We start from the raw sequence: 14,112 nt of genomic DNA, 5'->3' as shown, positions 1-14,112 counted from the left end.
CACTGGTGGTCCTACCTGTACTGACAGGCCTGTGGGCCCTCCTAAGAGTCTAGCTGTCTCTCTGGGCCACCTGGGTATGGATGGAGTCCTATGGCAGAGGAAAATCTCTAACTGCAGACAGAAACCAGAAGGTTCCAGCCCTAGACAGACCCTGGGTTCCTCTGAGCAGCAGGGTTGTTCCTACCTGTGCTCAAAGGCCTGTCATCACTCCTGGGAGGCTAGCCATCTCCCTGTACTACCTGGGTATAGAGCCCTGTGGCAGAAGATTCATAATCCATATACTTAAATGCATAACTTCAACATGCTCAGTCTGTGTAACATTACATGTGTGTTTTCCATGTTGACATTTGGTTTTGGATACACAATTGGTGTGCTCTCCCCTGGAGAAGATGATTCCCCCTGTTTGTAGTTTTCCTTAGTGGCCTGTAGTTCTCTGTGTAGGTTGAGTAGTGTGCTTTCCTGTGCCTTGACGTGTCTTATTGTCATCTTTGTTAGCTCAAGTTTAGGCAGCCACATCTCCTTAACAGGACCAGGAGACACAAGTTCACAGCAAACTCCCTGCTCACCCAGTTCTTCAGTCTTCCCATCCATTTTCTGCAGTGTTCTCTGAGCCTTGGCTGCAGGAGTTCTTTGGCAGATGGGTCCACTGAGACTGGGATCCACAACTCTAGACATTGAATGATTGTGGTTTTCTGTAATGGTCTTCTGTTGCAGAGAGACGTTTTCTTGATATGAGAATAAATAATCAGAACATTTTAAATACTTGTACTTCTTGTTAATACACTGCATTACAGTACAATCTGATTTGAAAAACTATAAAATTATTTCATTTCACATCATTGATTTTAAGTAGATAATTCTTTACTTGTACCTTTGAATTTTATTTTAACAACAGTATAGGCCTCATGAATACTTAATATTCATTAAAGGAAATGATCATTTTTACATAAAATACCCACTGCAATTCTCATGTCCTTTGGTCTGGCTTCTTTGAAGTCTGGAGAAGCCTCTTGTATCTAGAAGGAGATGGAAGACTCCTGTGGAGTCTATCCTTCAGGACTGGGTGGATCATGACATTAGAATGGGATGGCCCTAAATCTATTATAACTGTACTTTCTTTACCACCCTGGCTTTACATGACAAAAGAGAAAAGTAAGAGTATGTTCAAACTGATATTAGATTCTTAGGGTCTTTTCACAGAGGCATCATGGCCAAAGATAAAAGTGATAGTTTGGATGCAGAGTCCTTTATAATTCAGAGAAAGACCAGGATTTCATACTGTTTAAAGGGGAATCTCGCTCCATCATTCTACTGTTTTGGTCATTTTTTTTTGTCTTTTCTGTTTCAAGAAGGGAAAGAGCTGATGAGTCATTCACAGAGGTGAATTCTTTCTCCCAGGACTCTTGACAAGGCACTGCATGAGAAAACTATCAGCTAATATGTCTATAGAGATCAATCTGCGCTTGAATCAGTTCCATGATTGGTGGGTATGTATACAGCATGTTTGTTCATGCCTAGGGTCCTCTGACATAGGTACAGAACTGACTGTCCATGTATTCTAGAGGAGATGCCTGGAGCTCTGCATGCTTAAGTTCACACTCTGAGGAAACTTCAGTAGGTAGAATTTGATGCAGAGTACAAATTGGTAATCATTTGTTTTGGAGATTTATTATGAATATTTGGCCTGGCCGGGCAGAGTTGGCACATATCTTTAATCCAACCACTTAGAAGAAGGAAGATCTTTGGTTTTGAGGCCATCCTGGTCTACAGAGTGAGTTCTAGGACAGCCAGGGCTATACAGAGAAATGCTGTTTGAGAAATAGATAGTGGGGAAAGTGAAGGGTGGAGAGAGAAGAGGAAAAATAGGGAATAGTGGGAGGGAAACACAAACAAACACATACACACATAAATAGATAGAAGAGAGAGAGAGAGAGAGAGAGAGAGAGAGAGAGAGAAGATAGGAAGAGGAGAATGGATGTGGTAAGGAGCAGAATAAAGTAGACAGTGAAATAAAATGACCCATGGAACCTATGGGTACACACAGTCCTCCAGGAGGGCACATTTCTAGTTTTGTCCAAACTTCTCCATATTCATCAGATGGGTAAAGCTATTGTGTGTCTGACAATCAACTGAGATGCAGCTCTTGCCCCTGAATAAACTAAACCCATGGACCAGGAGTTAGAATGATTATTAGAACTCATAGAATTATGTAATATATAAGAAAGTGTATTTTTGGAGATAGCCCACAATGGTACACAAAACTCAGACTTAATTGGAAAGCATCAGGACAGTGGAGACAGAGGTAGTGTGAGTTGGAGCTTAGTTGGTGACATGGAATCAGGATGAGTTGAAATCTTGTTGCCAGTTTGGTGTTGGTTGGAATTTTTGAACAAGGCCATATTATGTAATGCAGAGTTTTCTCTTTTCTTCTCAGGTTTTTGCTATTAGTTTTCTACACACATACAACGAATAAAGCAAACTTACTCCACACTGACACAAACATGAAAATCATCTTGTTTTCTAAAGTGAGTGTTGGGATCTCAGCTAATGGTATCCTTTTTTTCCCCCCAACTCTGCATACTCCTTGGTGAGAACAGGCCTAAGACCATTGATCTCTACATTGCGTTCTTGTCCCTAACCCAGCTAAAGCTGCTTATAACTATAGGACTCACAGCTGTGGACATGTTTATGTCTTGGGGTAGATGGGGTTCTACCATATGCCAATCCCTTTTCTATGTGCACAGGATTTTGAGAGGCCTCACCCTTTGTGCTACCTGTCTGATGAAAGTCCTTTGGACCATCACCCTTGGTCCTAGAAGCTCCTGTTTAACAAAGGTTAAACATAAATCTCCCCACCACATCTCAGGTGCCTTTCTTTTCCTCTGTGTTCTCTATATGTCTTTTGGCAGTCACCTCTTCATATTGATTATTTCTACCCCCAACTTGACCTCAGAGAATTTTATGTATGTTACTCAGTCATGCTCACTTCTACCTCTGAGTTACTTCAGAAAAAGCATTTTTTTCCACACCAATGGCCATTAGGCAAACCTTTCTCATAGATCTCATGGCTTTATCCAGTGGGAACATGGTGGCTCTCCTATGGAGGCACAGGAAGCAGGCCCAGCATCTTCACAGCACCAGCCTTTCTTCAAAAGCATCCCCAGAGCAAAGGGCCACCAGGACCATCATGCTGCTCATGAGCTTCTTTGTGATTTTCTACATCTTGTACACTGTGGTCTTCCACTCAAGGATGATGTTCAAGGATGACTCAATATTATTCTGTGTCCAAATTATTGTGTCCCATAGCTGTGCCACAGTCAGCTCTTTCATGTTTATTTGCACTGAAAAGAGACCAAGTTTTTGAGGTCAATGCATGACAGAACAGTAATTGATTATTCAGTGTTGGGTATGGACCCTGAATATAATCCAATATGTTGTCGTCAGAACTATGGATCATGGCATAGTGGGAACAATCTGTAGCTTCAATTGATATATGAAAATATCTTCTTTTCTGCTAAATATCTTTACTTTGTGTGTGGATGAAAGAAAATTAAACCACGTACCCTCTCAGATATCACATGAGGTTTCTATCTCTTAGTGTGTTTTCAAAGGAGATTTGTGAGAAGTCTCTCATTTGACCTGGGTTAGTACATAGATTTTAAGTTATGAGGAAAATGAAGAAGGATATATTTTTAAGATTTAACAGTGCTTGTTTGTATGTGTGTGTGTGTGTGTGTGTGTGTGTGAGAGAGAGAGAGAGAGAGAGAGAGAGAGAGAGAGAGAGAGAGAGAAGGAGAGAGAGGAGAGAGAGAGAAAGAGAGAGACAGAGAGAGAGAAGGAGAGAGAGAGAGAGAAAGAGAGAGAGAGAGAAAGAAAGAGAGAGAGAGAGAGAGAGAGAGAGAGAGAGAGAGAGAGAGAGAGAGAGAGAGAGAGAGAGAGAACTTGAGTACAGGTGCTCATTGGTCAGTGGTACCAGGTCCTCTGAGTTCCATCAATGGGCACTTGTGGGCCACCCAGTATATGTGTGTTGATAATTGATCTTGAGTCTTCTAAGGAGCAGGATACTTAAGTGTGAAGCCATCTCTCTGGCACATTCCATGAATTTAGCTATGTGATTGCTATGATATTTCCAATACTTCAGTTGCCTCAGTTTCTTATCTTCGGCAAAATACATAAGGAAACATTGTTTTGGGAGTTGATTATCACATGTTCTAGTAAACACAACACACTTGCAGCCAAAAAATATATACAGAGAACCATCCTTTCATTTGTACAGCGATGCTCAGATAGCCAGATTTAAAATCATGAAGGGTAGGAATAGCCTCTGTCTGGCTGTTTCAGGATATGTGATCATATCATCGTCTTCCCATGCTGAGGAATGTTAGACTTAGTCCACAAGCAACCTATTGAACATGTACCCTCCAGAGAGACACAAACACAGTGATTTTCAAAGGACAGATCTTAGAGGAGTCAAATTGATAGAGATGATAAACAAAGTACTTTACATGGGGTTAAAACGTCCAAATTTAAATAGTAGATTAGTAATAGATAATTACCCAGTCATAATATAAATAAATGTTATGAGAATCTTGGTCTTGTAGCATGGCTGCATACTTGAGATTAAACCAATTGCTCCCTAGAGCACACTTTTTTCACAGAAATTCAAACTCAGCCACACACTTCATACAGTTTAACACCCTCAAAGAGTAACACCCTTCACAATGCTGAACATAGCCAGAGGCACACTTCACACAGTAAAACCATTATTTGTCACTCAAAATAACGAAATGTCACCTAAATCAACCCCACCTAGAATACAGTGATTTAAGTGCTGACACTTACATATACTCTAAAGAAATAACTGGAAACTGTTTGGAGGAAAGAAAAAAAAGGAGAAGTTCTGTTGTATGTCTTACCTTCACTTTGAATGAAGCCTCAAACAAGTTTCATGTCAAGAAATAGAATGGTATTTTACTGGTGATATGAGAGAACACTTAAAATATCAAGAGTTGAGCATGAAGAAGAAACCACACAACTGTAAAATTGTATAAAACACATAAGCAGTACTGGGCCTGGTGACTCAAATCTGTAACCATAGGTTTGAAACAGCAGAATAGCAAGTTCAAGGTCAGTATGAGCTACAGAAGTGAGTCTGCATTACTACACAACAACTACAAATCAAACATAAAAATAAGAATAAAAATATTTTTAAAAATACCCAAATAAGCTGTGTCTTGTTGGCACCTGTATTTAATCCTAGCACTCAGGATTTGAGGTAGCTAAATCTCTGAGTTGGAGGTTAGCCTGCTCTAGAGATTGAGTTCCAAGACTGCCAGGAATATACAGAGAAAAATATGTATATATATGCATATATACATATATGCATACACACACATACACCCCCCCCACACACATGCAAAGCAAATCAAACAAAAAATCCCCCCAAAACTTCATGGAATATATGCCAAGGAAAGGATTTATCTGCCTTCTTGTTACTGAATGAATAACATAAAGCTTACAGAGAGATGCCATAATCAAGCATCAGAACAGAACCAGTACTTATTGTCAGAGGGAATGGAAAACACTAGGCACTTTGAGCAGGGGAAGCATGTAGTTTTCTCATCCACAACACCATGGAGAATACTCCTAGAGCCACAGGCATCTCATGGGAGTTTCCACAGTCCTCCATTCTAATGCAGAGAAGGTAAAACATATCAAATGGGTAAAGACCAATAAATATGACATTACAAATGAGAAAAATTTTGATTGACTGTGTGATGTGACCCTGTCATTTCTCTGGTAAATGAGTCATGAGAATTTATGAAAAGGTTGATTCCAGCTCCTTCTACACCAGGTGTGCTGTTATGTAGGACAAAATACAATAAAACCAAGAGGCAGACAAATTTTTCCAGCAGGGATGCCATGTTTGTAGCCCCCAGTAGACTCTTATCACAGACCATAAAATCAAAATACCTTGGTGTGTTTCTAACCAAGCAAGTGAAATTTCTGTGTGACAACAACTTTACGTCTCTGAAAAAAGTAATCAAAGAAAATGTTAGGAGATGGAAAGAACTCCCATGCTCATGGATTGTCAGGATTAATATAGCAAAAATGGCCACTTTGCTAAAAGCAATGTAGAGATTCAGTTCAACCCCCATCAAACTTCCAACTCAATTCTTCAAAGAGTTAGAAAGAGCAATTTGCACATTCATCTGTAATAACCAAAAACTGGTGACAGTGAAAACTATTCTCAACATTAAAAGAACTTCTGGGATAAATCACCATCTCTGACCTCAAGCTGTATTTCATAGCAATAGTGATAAAAATTGTATGATATTGGGGCAGAGACAGGCAGGTAGGTCAGTAGAATACAATTGAAGATGCAGAAATGAACCCATGCACCTATAGTCATTTGATGTTTGACAAAGGAGATAAAAACATTCAGTGGAAAAAGACAGCATTTTCAACAAGTGGTGCTGGGTCCACTGTATTTACTTAAGGGCGTCATTTATGTCTTTCTTAAAGTCCTTTACCATCATAATGAAATGAAATTTTAAATCAGAACCGTCTTTTCTGGTTTTGTAGGTTTATCCAGGGCTTACTGTGGTGTGAGAACTGGGTTCTGTTGATGCCAAATAGCTTTGGTTTCTGTTTCTTATGTTCTTGCCCTTGCCTTTTGCCATCTGGTTATCTCTGGCATTAGCTGTTCTTGCTGACTGCGGCTTGTCCTTCCTGCAAAATTGTGCATCAGTACTCCTGGGAAACCAGTTCTCTTCAGGCAGAATTTGGGTATGAGGAGCTCCAGGGTGCAGACAGAAACCAGAAGGATCCTGCCACCAGCTGTCCCTTAGTTCCTGTGCCCTGATGACTCTGGGTGAGGCTCTCTTTGACCAGGAATTATTGATTTATAAGTTATTGGCTATGATTAAAAATTTATAACATTGGTAACAGAAAGTTAGCTTAAAATTGGTAACTCAGGTTTGGAGTCATTCTAAAGAACAGGTGACATGAGCCAATCCAGAAAAGCAGGTCTCTAAAGACACTTCTAAATTGAGATAATATTTCATGTAATTCTTGTCCTAGAAACTAGAATTATAAAAGATAGAATTTAAAACAATGTCTCTTTACTGATGCATTAAAAACTACATTGTCATGCATTCATAAGTAAGAACTGACAGTCAAACATTGTATGTGAAAGTAATGCTCTTGGTATTGATTTTAAAGAGAATAGATGGTTTAAAACTGAGTTTTGTTCTTCAAAAGAATGGGCATGCTCTAATATTACAAAAGAAATTTAAAAATATAGTTAAACTGCCAATGTTCCATTAGCTGCTGTTTATAATTCAATTCTCAAGCTCAGTATTTTAACTCATTCATATTTGTAATTTAAAAACATCAGACAAGTAGATCAGTTATATCCTAAGCAAACTGTGGCACAGAAAATTCAAATTAGAAACTATAGTTTATTTGATTTAATTGATTTTCAAAAGCTTCAAGGAAATGTTAATTTATTAAGACCTCATCTTAAGCTTGCCACAGGAGAACTTAAACCTCTGTTTGATAGTCTCAAGGAGAATACAAATTCCAATCTCCTGAACAATTAACTGATAAAGGATAAATAACTTTACAAAAATGAAAATTGTTGGCTGTTTCACAGCAGTCCTTTGGCCAAAGGGATCATTAATGTGAATTCATATTTCTTCATCTCCAAATAAAGTTTGAGCACCCTATGATGAATCTGTTGCTATGTTAATACAAAATTATAAGATAGAATCATAAAAATATTTTATAAAAGAACTTGATGGAATATTTATTCCTTATTCCAAACAGCAATTACATTGGTTATTGCAAAATACTAATATTTGGCCTATTGCATAGCAAACTTTATAGGCAAATTTAATAATCATTATTATGAAGACAAATTTTTAGAATTTGTCTCTATACATACTTTTGTAAATGTATACATGTAGCCAATAAAAAATACATTTACTTTATTTATAAACAGTTCCTCTAATGGTAGAGAAACATACATAATTATATCACATGTTTATTCTTTTAAATTTTCCCACTGATTCACAAATAATTATGTGCTATAGCCACTGTTTTTAAAACATTAAACAATCAAACTTTTAATTTGTAGACTGATAATTAAAATAGATAGCTCATGGATTAAAATTGCTTAAGATTATATTTTTATAAATATTACTAATTCTCAAATTTTATACAAATACAGCTTAATTTAAGAAGCTTATACTGTTTCTTGCTTTTAGGACACTTAAAAGCTCATATTAGATTAGATTGTCCAGACTCCTTAGTGAGGATAATGCCACAGCAGGTTTACATATCAGGCTTTACACAAGAACAATTAGCCAAAAAATTTCATTCTTTACATCATCAAAATAATAATAGCTTAATTAAATAATTTGATTTTTCTAGAAAATATACAAGTCAAATTATAAAGACTTTCCTCACTATCCTCAATTTCTTCATGTACCACATAATAGTATTTATCCATGAGGATTTGTACCTAATAAGACAAATAGATGTAACTCATATTTCTGATTTAAAAAAAATTTAAAAAATATACATATCATTATTGACAGCTTTTCAAGCTTTCTAGTTACAACTCTTTTAACAGGAGAAGTAACTAAAAATAAAACTATGTAGTTGTTTTTCTATACTAGATGTTCCAAATCAGATTAAGACAAATATTATAACTGACTGTTACAGCCAGTCATTTGAGTTGTTTTGTTAACAATTTAATATTAGTCATATTATTGAGATTTCTTATAATTCTCAAGGACAAGGTATTGTGGAACTGGCCAATGTAACTTCAAAACAACATTTTTATAAATAAAAGAGGACAGAATCATATCCCTGTACACCACAAAATATTTAAAATTTCAATGCCAAGGAACTCTGAGTGTGGGGAAGAAGTGTTTTTTATGCAGGATGCCCAAGGAGCATGCTAGCTGCCAGAGTATGCTGATGCTGGGACAAAAGGTCCCACAGCATAGACCATCAGCACTCACTGAAGGAGCAAATGGGCACCTCCTGGTTCACACAGATATCCTGGGGCAAGGCACACTAGGGCTGCAAGGGCACCCAAGAGGAGGGCAGCACATTAGCAATCTGTAACAGGGGAAACCCAGCCATCCAGTGTTGCAGAAATAGCCCTACAGCCTCACAGGAGGCACAAATACCAGCCAGAGACAAGACCAACTAACGCCAGAAATAACAAGATGGCAAAGGGCAAATGTAGGAACGCTACTAACAGAAATCTAGACAATATAGCAGCGTCTGAACCAAACTCTCCAACATCAGCAAGTCCTGATTACACAAACACACCAGAAAAACAAGATTTGGATTGAAAATCACTGACCATGATGCTGCTAGAAGAACACAAAAATGACATAAATGAATCTCTTAAAGAAATACAGGGGAACATGAATAAGATAGAAATCTGTATAATGGAAACAGAAAAATCACTTAAAGAAATTCAGGAGAATAAGGCTCAAGAAATAGAAGCCAATAAAGAAGAAACACACACACACACACACACACACACACACACACAAACCTTAAAGAAATGCAGGAGAAAGTGAGTCAAACAGCAGAAGTCATGAAAGAGGAAACACAAAAATCTCTTAAAGAATTACAGGAAAACACAAACAAGCAAGTGAAGGAGCTAAGCAAAACCATCCAGGATCTAAAATTAGAAGTAGAAACAACTAAGAAATCACAAAGGGAGACAACTTTGGAGATAGAAAACCTTGAGAAGAAATCAGGGGCCATAGATGCAAATATCAACAACAGAATACAAGAGATGGAAGAAAGAATCTCAGATGCCGAAGATACCATAGAAACCATGGACTCAACAGTCAAAGAAAATGCAAATTGCAAAAAGCTTGTATCCCAGAATATTCAGTAAATCCAGGGCACAATGAGAAGACCAAACCTAAGGATTATAGGTATAGATGAGAGTGAAGATTTATGGCTGAAAGGGCCAGCAATTATCTTCAACAAAATTATGGAAGAAAACTTTCCCAACTTAAAGAGAGAGATGCCCATGAATATACAAGAAGCTTACAGAACTCCAAACAGACTGGACCTGAGCAGAAATACCTCTTGTCACATAATAATCAAAACCCCAAATGTACTAAACAAAGAAAGAATATTAAAGGCAGCAAGCGAGAAAGCCAAGTAACATTCAAAGGAAGACATATCAGAATCACACCAGACTTCTCACCAGAGACAATGAAAGCTAGACGATCCTAGGCAGATCTCATGCAGACTCTATGAGAACACAAATATCAGCCAAGACTACTATACTCAGCAAAACTCTCAATCACAATAGATGGAGAAACCAAGATATTCCACGACAAAACCAAATTTACACAATATCTTTCTACAAACCCAGCTCTACAAAGAATAATAGGAGGAAAACTGCAATACAAGGAGGGAAACGACACCCTGGAAAAAGCAAGACAGTTACCTTCTTTCATCAAACCCAAAAGAAGATAATCACTCAAATATAAAAATAACATTGAAAATGACAGGAAGTAATAATCACTATTCCTTAATATCTCTTAACGTCAATGGACTCAACTCCCCAATAAAAAGACATAGACTAACAGACTGGATAAGGAAACAGGACCCTACATTTTGCTGCATACAGGAAACACACCTAAATGTCAAAGACAAAAACTACCTTAGAGTAAAAGGCTGGAAGACAATTTTACAAGCCAATGGTCTCAGGAAACAAGCCAGAGTAGCCATTCTAATATCAGATAAAATTGACTTTCAACCTAAAGTCTTCAAAAGAGATACAGAAGGAGACTTCTTGCTGGTCAAAGAAAAAAATCCACCAACAAGAACTTTCAATTCTGAACATCTATGCACCAAATGCAAGGGCACCCTCATTCATAAAAGAAACTTAACTAAAGCTCAAAGCACACATTTCACCTAACACAATAATTGTGGGTGACTTCCACACTCCACTCTCCTCAATGGACCGATCAGGAAAAGAGAAACTAAACAGGGACACAATAAAACTAATTGAAGCTTTGGACCAATTGGACTTGACTGATAATTATAGAACATTGCCCCCTAAAACAAAAGAATATACCTTTTTCTCAGCACCTCATGGTACCTTCTCCAAAATCGATCATATAATTGGTCACAAGACAGACCTCAACAAATATAAAAAGATCGAACTAATCCTAACCCTCCTATTGGATCACTATGGAGTAAGAGTGGTTTTCAATAGCAACAAAAACAACAGAGAGCCCACATACACATGGAGGTTGAACAATACACCTTGGCCAAAGAAGAAATAAAGAAAGAAATCAGAGACTTTTTAGAATTTAATGAAAATGAAGGCACAACATACCCAAATCTTTGGGACACAATGAAAGCACTGCTAAGAGGAAAACTCATAGCCCTGAGTGCCTCCAAAAAGAAAATGGAGAGTGCAGACACTAGCAGCTTAATGACACACCTGAAAGCCCTGGAACAAAAAGAAGCCAATTCACCCAGGAGGAGTAGAAGACAGGAAATCATCAAACTCAGGGCTGAAATCAGTCAAGTGGAAACAAAGAGAACCATACAAAAAAAATCAACGAATCCAGGAGCTGGTTTTCTGAGAAAATCAACAAGATAGATAAATCCTTAGCCAGACTGACCAAAGGGCAGAGAGAAAGTATCCAAATTAACAAAATTAGAAATGAAAAGGGAGATATAACAGCAGAAACTAAGGAAATTAAAAAAATCTTTAGATCCTACTACAAAAGCCTATGCTTAACGATTATAATCATTGAAAGTAGCCACGGGCCTCCACATTCTTGGATGCCTCCTACTAATGCTGACACCACAGACATCTTCAGACTTAGCATCCCTCTTTTCATGGCGATTTTATTTAGCTGAAAATTGGGCAAATTATAAACATATTAAAGGGAGATATTGGCTACTGCTGATTGCCCCTCTTCAGGGTGTCAAAAGGCCATATATTTAAATTCTACAGATTTCAAGTGTAGACCAGGTAGAAAGTGGCTTGCCCTTTGTTTTCTTTATGACCTGTTTGATTCGTCATGTTCTATCTCCTGGATAGAAGAGAATGTAGGGTGCCCCCGGGGTCGCTGCAACATAATGTAGCTATTCCTTTGAACAAAGGAGACTTTATCAGCCAGTACCATTATAATCAATATATGTTCTTTAAGACATCCTCAGGATTTACTTTGGTTGTTTGGGATTCTTGGAATAGCTGCTGACCTTCTAGTGTAAAAGGAGCCATGTATATGAGCAGGAAAGAAAATCTGCCTGGTAGTAGGATTTGTATCTGATGCTCTCTTGTTCAAGTACAATCTGCTGTCTATTCTAACATTTTAAATACAAAACAAAAGCTTAATAGCCAGCTTTCTGTCTCTCCTGCTACTCATCCATTTTCTTGGATTTCTGTCTTGAGGGAAGGGCTGATGTAAAAAAAATTACACTCTATTTCAGAGTCTGTTTCTGCCTCTGTCATCCAAGAAGATACTGATAATTCTGTCTCATCACTGAACACAGTATAGCTTGGTCTCAGCTATCTTCCATCTGCCTGTGTCACTAGACTCTCCAGGGCAGTGTGAACTCTCTGCATTCCATGTAATTTCTTTTACAATTTACTTAATTTCACTCACAGCTAAAATCCTGTAACTAGGTGTTTGGGAATATCAGAAAAACACAATCAACAATACCTTGAAAACAGAGAAGACCAACCCAGGGAAATGCTGCCTTTTATAGGGAGTTCCCTATAGGTGCACAGGGAAATTATGTGAGGACAAGGAGTCCTGTCTCCCAGAAGAGAGGCATCACAGTGAAGGAAACTGGTCAGAAATAAGTCTAAGAGCAAAACAAGAGAAGTTTGGGTTGTGTATATTTTGTTTCAAACTTTCTGATGTGGCAGATGTGGCAAGGGAGCTCAGATAAAGTTTGTGCTCAGCCTCTCAAGATAGCTTTTATCCAAGACAGGGTGGCATAAAGGGATGATTCTCCACTGGGATTTCCATGATCTCCAGCAGGAACTTGTCACCTTGGACAGACACTAAACTTACCAGCTGTAGAGTTGCTTAAAGGCTCCCTTAACCTAAGTCTGTGCAGGATCTCCTCAGGCAGAGTTCTCTCCTGCCATGACCATCTGGGTAAGTGCTCTGCACCAAGTGCAGAATCAGAACATGGTCAGGACACAGACAGACTGAGGGATGAGCATCTCAGGGGCTGAAGAGAGGTTTTCAGCATCTGAAGAGGAGACCCTGAGCTCTTATGGCACTTAAGCATAGTAGCCTGTGTTTTGCACAGCAACATGGGTGTGTTCTTGTTAAGGTATTTATTTCTCTGATATAAAAACTCTTAAAATTTTATTTAGACTTTCTTTCCTTTTTTTAAAAAAAAACTTAATGACTCATGTTGATTTGGCAAGCCTACATACTTAAATACATCATATACTTATTACTTGTTATGCTTATGAAGAAACACATTAAAAATTCTAAGTCCACTGTTTAATTAAATGTCTATCATTTGGCATTTGTTATTTCCAGAGATGACCTGTCATTGAAAGAAGTGGCTTATGAATTTCAGTGACTAAGTTGTCAGAAATAAGTATAAAGGAATAAATCCATTGTTTCCAAGAGCTGATAGAGGCCTATTTCCCATTACAACAGCCTGCCTATTAATGTTTCCTCAAGGTTACATCCCCTATTTATTTAGTTTAAAATGCATTTTTAATTAAGAATGAATGTTACTTTTCTCCTGTCTTCCTCCATGAAATCCTTCCCATATGCCTCATTCAAAATAACTCTTTTTTCCTTATCTCATATATATGAGATATATGTATAGAATATATATATATATATGTATATATATTATATGTATGTGTATTTGCAAAATATGTAAATGCAATTTTGGTTTGAGTGTAATATGATTTTAGGGCTGACTCCTTTGTATTGGATAAAGAATGCTGATGCTCATACTTGGCAGTTGCTATTTCTTCCTCTTCCAGGAGACTCTAGTAGCCTGTAGTTCCTTGTCTAGAGATAGTACCTGTGAAATTTCCCCCCTTCCATATTAGCTTGCCTT

General features: G+C 37.7%; 1 pseudogene; it reads left to right on the top strand.

The window, feature by feature from the left end:
- The first annotated feature begins 1,439 nt into the window (after window positions 1-1,439).
- LOC127678060 (vomeronasal type-1 receptor 44-like) lies at window positions 1,440-3,364 on the top strand (annotated as a pseudogene).
- The last annotated feature ends 10,748 nt before the right edge of the window (window positions 3,365-14,112 follow it).

This window comes from Apodemus sylvaticus, chromosome 2 (assembly GCF_947179515.1).
Source record: "Apodemus sylvaticus chromosome 2, mApoSyl1.1, whole genome shotgun sequence".
Taxonomy (NCBI): Eukaryota; Metazoa; Chordata; class Mammalia; order Rodentia; family Muridae; genus Apodemus; species Apodemus sylvaticus.
The sequence above is the reverse complement of the archived record's forward strand: the minus strand, read 5'-3'. Positions and strand labels throughout refer to the sequence as shown.